The following is an 8,844-nucleotide window of genomic DNA, read 5'->3' as shown; positions in this document are numbered from 1 at the left end:
GTAGGGGGGGGGGTTACGATGAACCCTGCTGATCTTCCTTTCTCCCCCATGTATCTCCTTCATTCTTCACCTCCCACCATCCACGTAGGTTGCAGTGAAAGGAGTGCAAGGGAGGGGACGATGAGGGAGGAAGGTACTTTCCACGCCTCCTCTCCTCCTCACCTCCCATCGCCTTACAATGTGGAAGGGGTTTCAACCTCCAGTGCTACCTTATCTCTCTCCTACGTGGTAAGGCTGTGGGCTATCTCCCTAGCCAAACCTCAGTTTTCCAGCATACAGCAAAAAAAATTACTTTTTTTTTATATTTTACTTCCTCGTCTACAATTTTGCCAGTAGATTAATAGGGGAGGGGCATTTAATCAGTTTATGATACTAGAAATTTTTATCAGCATGGTTATATAATATTTGTAGAGTGGGGGGTATGATGAACCCTGTTGATCTCCCATTCTCCTCCACACATCTGCTTCATTCTTCACCTCCCACCATCCATGTGGGTTACAGTGAAAGGAGTGCAAGGGAGGGCGATGAGGGAGGAAGGCGCTTTCCATGCCTCCTCTCCTCCTCACCTCCCATCACCTTACAATGTGGAGGGGGTTTCAACCTCCAATGCTGGCGTCTCTCTCTCCTATGTGGTAAGGCTATGGGCTATCTCCTCAGCCAAACCTCAGTTTTCCAGCATACAGCAAAAAAAAAACAATCAGTTTATAATACTAGAAATTTTTATCACTATAGTTAATTAATATACATGAATCTTGTGGTGTAGTGGCAAAATAATACATTTGGGGACTATCGAGTTAGGAGTTCAAATCCCACTATGAGTGCAAAATTTAATTTTGATTATTTGACTTTACTTGAGAGTGAAGGGTTAAGGAATATTTTTGTGAAATTGGTTTTAAAAAGAGTTATTTATTTATGTTAAAATACTTGCAAAAATAGATAAGGAATTTAAACTTTGTAATAAATCATTTCTATAAATATATTTAAATTTATATCAAATTAATTTGGGAGGGGTTAATTTAGATTTTCTTTCTATGCGGGATTCTTATGGAATAGGGTGCTTGTAATGGGCTAACTAGGGAAGGGTGATTTTCTTCACCTCTCTAATGATGAACTTATAAGGCATTGAGAGGGGGGGGGGGGGTGAATCAGTGCAAGTAAAAATAATAAAAATTTGATTATCAATTTCACCAACTTAAAACATAATAGGCATATAAGAAATAACACCAAGTATGCAATCACCACATAAAGTATAAACCACATGACACGAGAGTTTATACATGGAAAACCCAAATGGGAAAAACCATGGTGGAAGTTAGTATCCACAAAGATCCACTATCTGCAATATAGAGATCTGACCAGGTAAGGTCTACAACACTCGATTAGGGGCACACCCTGTTAGAAGTGTCTAAGCCCAATTCAGAGTTTTACAAAAAGGCTTGTGAGGACCCACCCTATTAGGAGCTACCCAAGTTACTGGGATTTGCAAAAACAAGTTAATGTGCCACCTGGTTAGAGGATTTAATGATCAGACCTGTTAGGATCCGACTGCACCCCGTTAGGAGTGATCTTGTAAGAGGATTTTCTTGCTGCAACTGTTAGGGAGACAACAAGTTCAAATGATCTCGATATAACACCTTCAGTTTCTAATAGGATCTTCTTCAGAACATTACAACATCACATACACTTCATCTCTAAATTTCTTTGATCACAACACTATCAGAAATACAAAATTCGCTAATGATGTCTCACACATTCAAGCTCATACTCATATATCCTTTCATACCTCATCACACATCTTAAAAACATTATTAAGTTGGCTAGAACCTTGTAAACATTTGCTAGGTTCAATGCATCTAGACATTCTTGCATCACATACCTTAGTTATGTCGTCCATCGACATAACAAATCCAATTCTGTATCATTTTACCGATCTGAGTGATTTTCATCACTACTGGTTAAGTCTCTGTCAGAATACCTGCTCTGTCAATAAAATCTCATTCATCTGATCGAATTACCACATGCGATAATGAACATAACCATCTACCAGCCTTCATTGCTGCTGAAAAACCACATCATCCCATTCTTCATAGATTTCCTGTACCAGTTGTCAGAATATTAATCTATTTGTCTTTTACCGGTTAAAGTCCTAATTACCGGTTCTGATAAAAACTATCTCTGCTTATCGGTTGACCTATAGGACTTAGTTGATTGAAGAAACATAGTTTCCATCAATGCCAACATACAACATAGTCATCATACAACAATCTAATCAAACATGCATCGATTGCATCAAGCAAACAAACAATTACCGATTGAGATCAAATGATCAAATGCCAACAATCTCCCCCTTTGGCATTGATGGCAACACTTAGGAAATTTTTTTTTGTGAACTAAGCGTGCAAGACAAAAAATAACTACATAACATGTACTCCCCCTTAGCAATTACTCCTATTACTCTCCCTTTACATTGCATACAAAATTTTGACCGACTCTTAACTATTACTCCTGATTTGACAACAATGCCAAATAAAGAAGTAAAATACATGAAAGAGATACATTTTACATCAAAATTTGCATCAAATCATATATAGATATAAGAGTCATAAAGTCTTTACAAAGCAATTTTAGAAAAAGCATCACCGAAATGAAAATTCAACTATTTGAGATCATTATCCCATATCTCTAACAATGTGTCGGTAATCTCAACTTGTGTCTTGGTCTGCCCTGCTAATTCATCCATTGCATTAGTTGTGCTCATCTCAGGTGTAGCCAAAATAGTTTTCGACTCCTTGTATGCTCTCTATAAAATTTCCACTTTAGGAATTAGTTGATTCTAGAGCTCCTTCAATGATCTTATGCGTTTGACCTGCTCAAGTTCATACATCTCAAGTTTGTGATGTAAGTCTACAATTGAGCTACCAAAAAGAGTAGTTGAGTCATTCAGTGGTCTAAATGTTTCACTCAAAATTTCAAGTTCTTTCTCAGCATCTTCCCTTTTTTTCTGTAAGTCAACACACAACAGTGAAAATTTTGAAATAATAGCCAAAATCTTCCTCTAATTTCCAGTGCATTCTTCAACAAATATTTATTAACCGTGAGTGCTACCTTACCTTTATCTATCTCAGACATTAGGTATTATGTCATTTTCTTCTTGTAATCCTTTTCAACTGATATATATGCTACATCTTCAAAAGTCTTGAGTTGATCTCCGACATCGGTAACCAACTATCCAAGTTTGTCAATGGGAGTGACAAAATGTTCAATATCAGTCTCTGGTAGGAAACTAGATAAAATATCAACTGCTATCTTGATTGTCTCTACCTCTCTCTGTTGTTCCTTCATTTTCTTCTTTTGAGCTCTAACTTTCATTTCTATTACAATCTTCATCAATTGAGAAGAACTCAAATTGTTCATATCAATAGGCCCTTTAATACTTACCGAGTCGTCATCATCATCATCAATTATTTTCTTCTCCTTTGTCTCCTTTTTCTCTACTTTTTTTTCTTTGTTTTCTCCTTCTCGGCCTTACCTTTTTTTGTGGTGTCCTTGACCAGTGGTGGTTATGTTTCCACATTTTGTTCATTCACCGGTACTTCCTCATCCTTCTTTTCATCAGTCTTTTCCTTTTGACTATCATCAACATTTACACTTACCAATGGAATTTGACTATCAGTAGGTTGTGTGTTCACTAGTGGCTCATCAGAGCTCTTTTCTTCAATTTTCTTCTCCACTTGTTCCTCATGTTGTTCAAACATTTGAACATCAACATCAAATACATTTATATTATCAACATTATTATCAACATTGTCTTTGGTGTTATCATCAGGAATGAATATCGGTTCAGTATCAATCAGATCATTTTGCATATACTTGTTATCCGGTTCAAAATCTGTGATCTTAACACCTTTAGGAAGTTCCTCTGACTTGAAATTTTCATAACTACCTTCCTCAACTTGTTTTTCCTCTTCTTCATCCGAGATGAGACCTAAAGCCTTCTTGATCAAAATCTCAATCTCCTTCTGGACTGATTCGGTCTCTCCTATTAACATTCTTGTTAATCTCTTTTTGGATCTGAATGATGCTTTTGCAGTAACCTTTATCTGTTCAATTTCTTCTTCACTTGCTTTTGGTTGTAGGTGCTTAAAGATATAATCAACGAATTCTTTGTCTTGGCTAATGTCTGCCTACCACCTTGCATCAATAAGATTATACAAAGAATTTGGGATATGCTCTTATAGCTCAATGAAGGCTCTACTAAATTTATTCAAACTGAAGAAGATTGCATCTTCAATCTCCCCTTGTTGACTTTCGGATAAATGAATAAACACTGCATTTAAACCTTTGAATATCCCATAATCCTTAATTATTTGAACCATACTATTGAAAGAGTCTTCTAATGTAAATGGTTTCTTAGGTGATTTTCCCTTACCGGTTGCCTTAGGCTTCTTAACACTTGTTCTAAGTACTCTTTTGTCCTCATATGATTCAATAGCCTCTTCATCATTTGCCGGTTTGTGGGCTTGTTGCTTCTTCCTTTTTCTGGTTTGTACTAGTGCAGCAAGTGGATCAACAGTTTTCTGCTTTCTCTAGACCTAAATTTTAGATGGTTTACCTCTTTGTGATTCAACCGGTTTGTCTTCTTTCATCTTCTTTTCTGCTGCTTTGGCTTTTGCAACTCTAGTCTTACCGGTAGGGGTACTGGTAGGAATACCACTAGGTGCACTTGATGCTTCAACTTGCTCTGCTACGTGCTTTGCCCTTGCTATTGCTATCAGTTCTTTTGTAAATCCTTCCTGCTCAGCGAATTCTTCTACCTCCTTCCTTATCTTCTTTGCAATCACTGGTCTCTACAACTCAAAGTGGACTTGTAGTGATTTTTCTTTGTAAGCCCCAAATCTCTCTATAGTGGTATTCGTCAGTTGCTCTAACAGATTATTAGCATAAGCAATAAGTAGATCCTTGTCTACCTCATATCCCATAGGTAATACCCATGTGGTTTTAGGGATAACTTCTTCCATCATACAAGTGTTTGTATCTACCATAAAACATATTGTTTTCTCATATCGGTTGACTACTTCTGTCAGTATATCCTCTCTCGCATACATTTTCTTTTTAAATTCCTTGAAGTAGCCCCATGAAATATTATCAAAGTTATCCTTTAGCATCCTGATGTTGTTCTTCATCTGTAGTAGTGCAGGGGTACCTTCAATCCATTGAACATCTCCAATACTGGGGAAATAGTTTTGGAAATAGAAAAACAGTCCCAAAATCAATTGTCCAAATTTGAATCTCAACTTCTTGTCTTTCTTCACAACTTCTAGATTCACCATCAGTTGGCTTCTTAGTGCCTCTGCTAAATCATAGTCAATGTAGACAGTATAAATAGTTGCTGCTGATATATTGTTCATTTTGCTTGAATAGTAAATCCTATACCCGATCACCATAGAGGCATATTTCACAGCTGGATCATTGATGTTGTTTATTGTCATGACTCTACCATCCCATCTTGATCCTTTCAAGTTCTCAATATCATTCTTGGGTACTGATCTTAGTAAGGGTACCTCACTGGTTGAGAAAAATCCGGTTACTGCATGAATGACTTCCTTGGTTATTTAATGCAGTCGATCCAACCACATAAATTGATCATGAATATGACTCAAAACAAATCTAACTAACTCATTATCAAAATAAAAAATGAATTTGATTGCATGATGGAACCCTTTCTCGACAACACTCATAAATTGTTCTTTCCGTAAGCCCTTGTTATCACACAATGATTTATACTGGTCATGAATAATTGATACAACCATATCCTCTAGTTTGCAGTGATAAAAAGATCTGACATCCTCGACATGCAAAACTCCATACGATACACTAGATAGGGCATCGACAGGGTCTGTTTCTTTTGATTTGAATGAGTGATGTTTAAACTTCGGTCATGGCCTCTTAGTCACATCAACAAGATGCAGAGTATCCATACTAAAATATTCAAAAGCTTGAAGCAAATAGTAAGATTCACTAATAAATACATTTCCTGCTTCTGAACTAGGATTTCACACCGTCAAAACCTTCAACACTTGATCACCGATTCACAATGCACTTCTGATCACCTCAAATCTCTGCTAAACACGCTGAATGCTACAATCACAAACTTTCCTCTGCTCTGATCACTCGCCAAATGATCTCAAGATCAAAGTGTGACAAATGAAATTCAAAATATTCTTTTTATTTGCTTTCAAACTACTACATTAAATGCTTTAACCGACAAAACCCTAAAATGCCTTAAAACACTCTTAAGCATATTACCAGTTACTAAAACTCAATGATATTTACTGGTTATGATTCAAATGAACTTATAAACATCAAAATGCATCAAAATATGCAGATTTAACTTACAGTACTTGATCCAGGGGTTCATCTCAAGATTTGACAATATGCTCACCCCAAGTTGTAGAAACAACTTAGTTTGCTGGTGATGGATTCCCCACACTAAGTGAAGAATTTGATTCCTCAGATGGTTTGTCATCACTCTTCTTCTTCTAGGTTCTATTCATCTCAGCTCTGGTTTCTTCAATATAAACTTTCCACTTTCCTTTCCTGTCTATAGATTGATTCACGGGTTGGTTCTTCTATGTTCTGTAAAACTTAGCAATGTGTCTCGGTTTGTTATAATGATAGCATGCCATTCTAGATGCTCTCCATGGTCCTGCATTGCCTCTACCTATCCTTCTTCTACAGTTCATTGCCACATGTCCAAAGTTGTTCCAGATTGAACAAATTGCATTGATTCTTTTCTCCATCTCATAAGGACTAGACCAGTTAACATAGGGTCTTTGCCAATTAGTGTGTCTTCGGTCATTTAAATTCCTTCTCCAATCACCAACAATTCTTGGATTCATATGAGGTGTTGTATTATTAGCTCCATACTTGCATTCGATAGATCTATGCCCGTAGATGTTGCATGTATAACAGTAACCTTGAAATTTTCTAGGCACATATCTAGTATTAGGTCTATAACCAGTATTAGCATCAGATCTGCTTCTACACACATTAGCACTATGTCCTGGTTTATGACAATTAAAACAAACAAGTTTGTAAGCTTTCTTATCGATAGGTTTCTAAGCCTTAGGAGTTGTTTTACCTTCAAGCATGTTGCTCTTGGTACCGAAAGGTTCTCCCTTCTCAAATGTATTGTATCCTAACCCAAATGTATCACCTTTCATCCTCTGAGATTGGATCTATTCATCCAACATAGTAGAACTCTTGTTGAATCTTGCAAGCTCATTAGCTTCTGCAAGCTCTTTAGTAAGATCTTCATTTTGCTTCACAAGAGTCTCTCTAAGAGACATTGCCATATCAAGATCTGCTTTGATTTCTTCTTTCTCTTCTTTCTCCTCAAGCTAGTGTGCATATAGAATGCCATTTTCCTAATTTACCTTATAGATCTCATGATCTTTCTCTTTGATCTTGTCTTCAACTGCCCTCCTAGCTTCAAGTTCTTGACTCATCCGCATTGTAAGGGCTTCAAGCTCTCTCCTTAGGTTAAGCTTCTCACCATTTAGTTTCTCCACTTCCTCCTCAACCAATGCATCGATGTTTTCTCCATTAGAAGAGCTTCTTTCATTGATCTCCAACAATTGTTCGATCAGTTCTTTCCTTTTAGCTAGTGATGTGTTATACTTGCCTCTTAGGGTTTCTAGATCTTCCTTCATTTCTGCAAGTTCCTTAGCCATCTCTCAGTAACTCATTCCTTCCCCCATATTTGCCTTAGGATTAGATATCCCTTCTAAGCGGTTAAGCCTTAAGGAAGTTAGGCTCTGATACCAATTGATGAACTTATAAGGCATAGAGAGGGGGGGGTGAATCAGTGCAAGTAAAAACAATACAAATCTGATTATCAATTTCACCAACTTAAAACTTAATAGGCATATAAGAAATAACACCAAGTATGAAATCACCACATAAAGAATAAACCACATGACACAAGAGATTATACGTGGAAAACCCAAATGGAAAAAACCACGGTGGGAGTTGGTACCCACAAAGATCCACTATCTGTAGTATAGAGATCTGACCGGTTAAGGTCTACAACACTCGGTTAGGGGCACACCCTATTAGAAGTGTCTAAGCTCGGTTAAGAGCTTTATAAAAAGGCCTGTGAGGACCAGCCCTGTTAGGAGCTACCCAAGTTACTGAGATTTGCAAACACAATTTAATGTGTCACTTGGTTAGAGGATTTAATGATCAGACCTGTTAGGATGCGACTGCACCCTATTAGGAGTGACCTTGTAAGAGGGTTTTCTTGTTGTACTTGTTAGAGAGACAACAAGTTAAAATGATCTCAATATAACACCTTCAGTGTCTAATAAGATCTGCTTCAGAACATTACAACATCACATACACTTCATCTCTAAATTCCTCTAATCATGACACTATCAAAAACATGAAATTCGCTAATGATGTCTTACACATTCAAGCTCATACTCATATATCCTTTCATACCTCATCACACATCTTAAAAAAATTATTAGGTCGGCTAGAACCTTGTAACCATTCCCTGGGTTCAATTCATCTAGACAATCTTGCATCACACGCCTTATTTATGTCGGCCACCAATATAACAAATCCAATTCTATGCCATTTTACCGATTTGAGTGATTTTCATCACTACCGGTTAAGTCTCTGTCAGAATACCTTCTCTATCAATCAAATCTCATTCATCTGATCGAATCACCACATGCAGTCTTGAACATAACTTCATCTACTAGCCTTCATTGTTGTTGCAAAATTGCATCATCCCATTCTTCATAGATTTCCTGTATCGGTTGTCGAAATATTAGTCTA

The sequence above is a fragment of the Cryptomeria japonica genome, chromosome 4 (genome assembly GCF_030272615.1).
Source record: "Cryptomeria japonica chromosome 4, Sugi_1.0, whole genome shotgun sequence".
NCBI lineage: Eukaryota > Viridiplantae > Streptophyta > Pinopsida > Cupressales > Cupressaceae > Cryptomeria > Cryptomeria japonica.
This window is presented reverse-complemented; position numbering follows the sequence as displayed.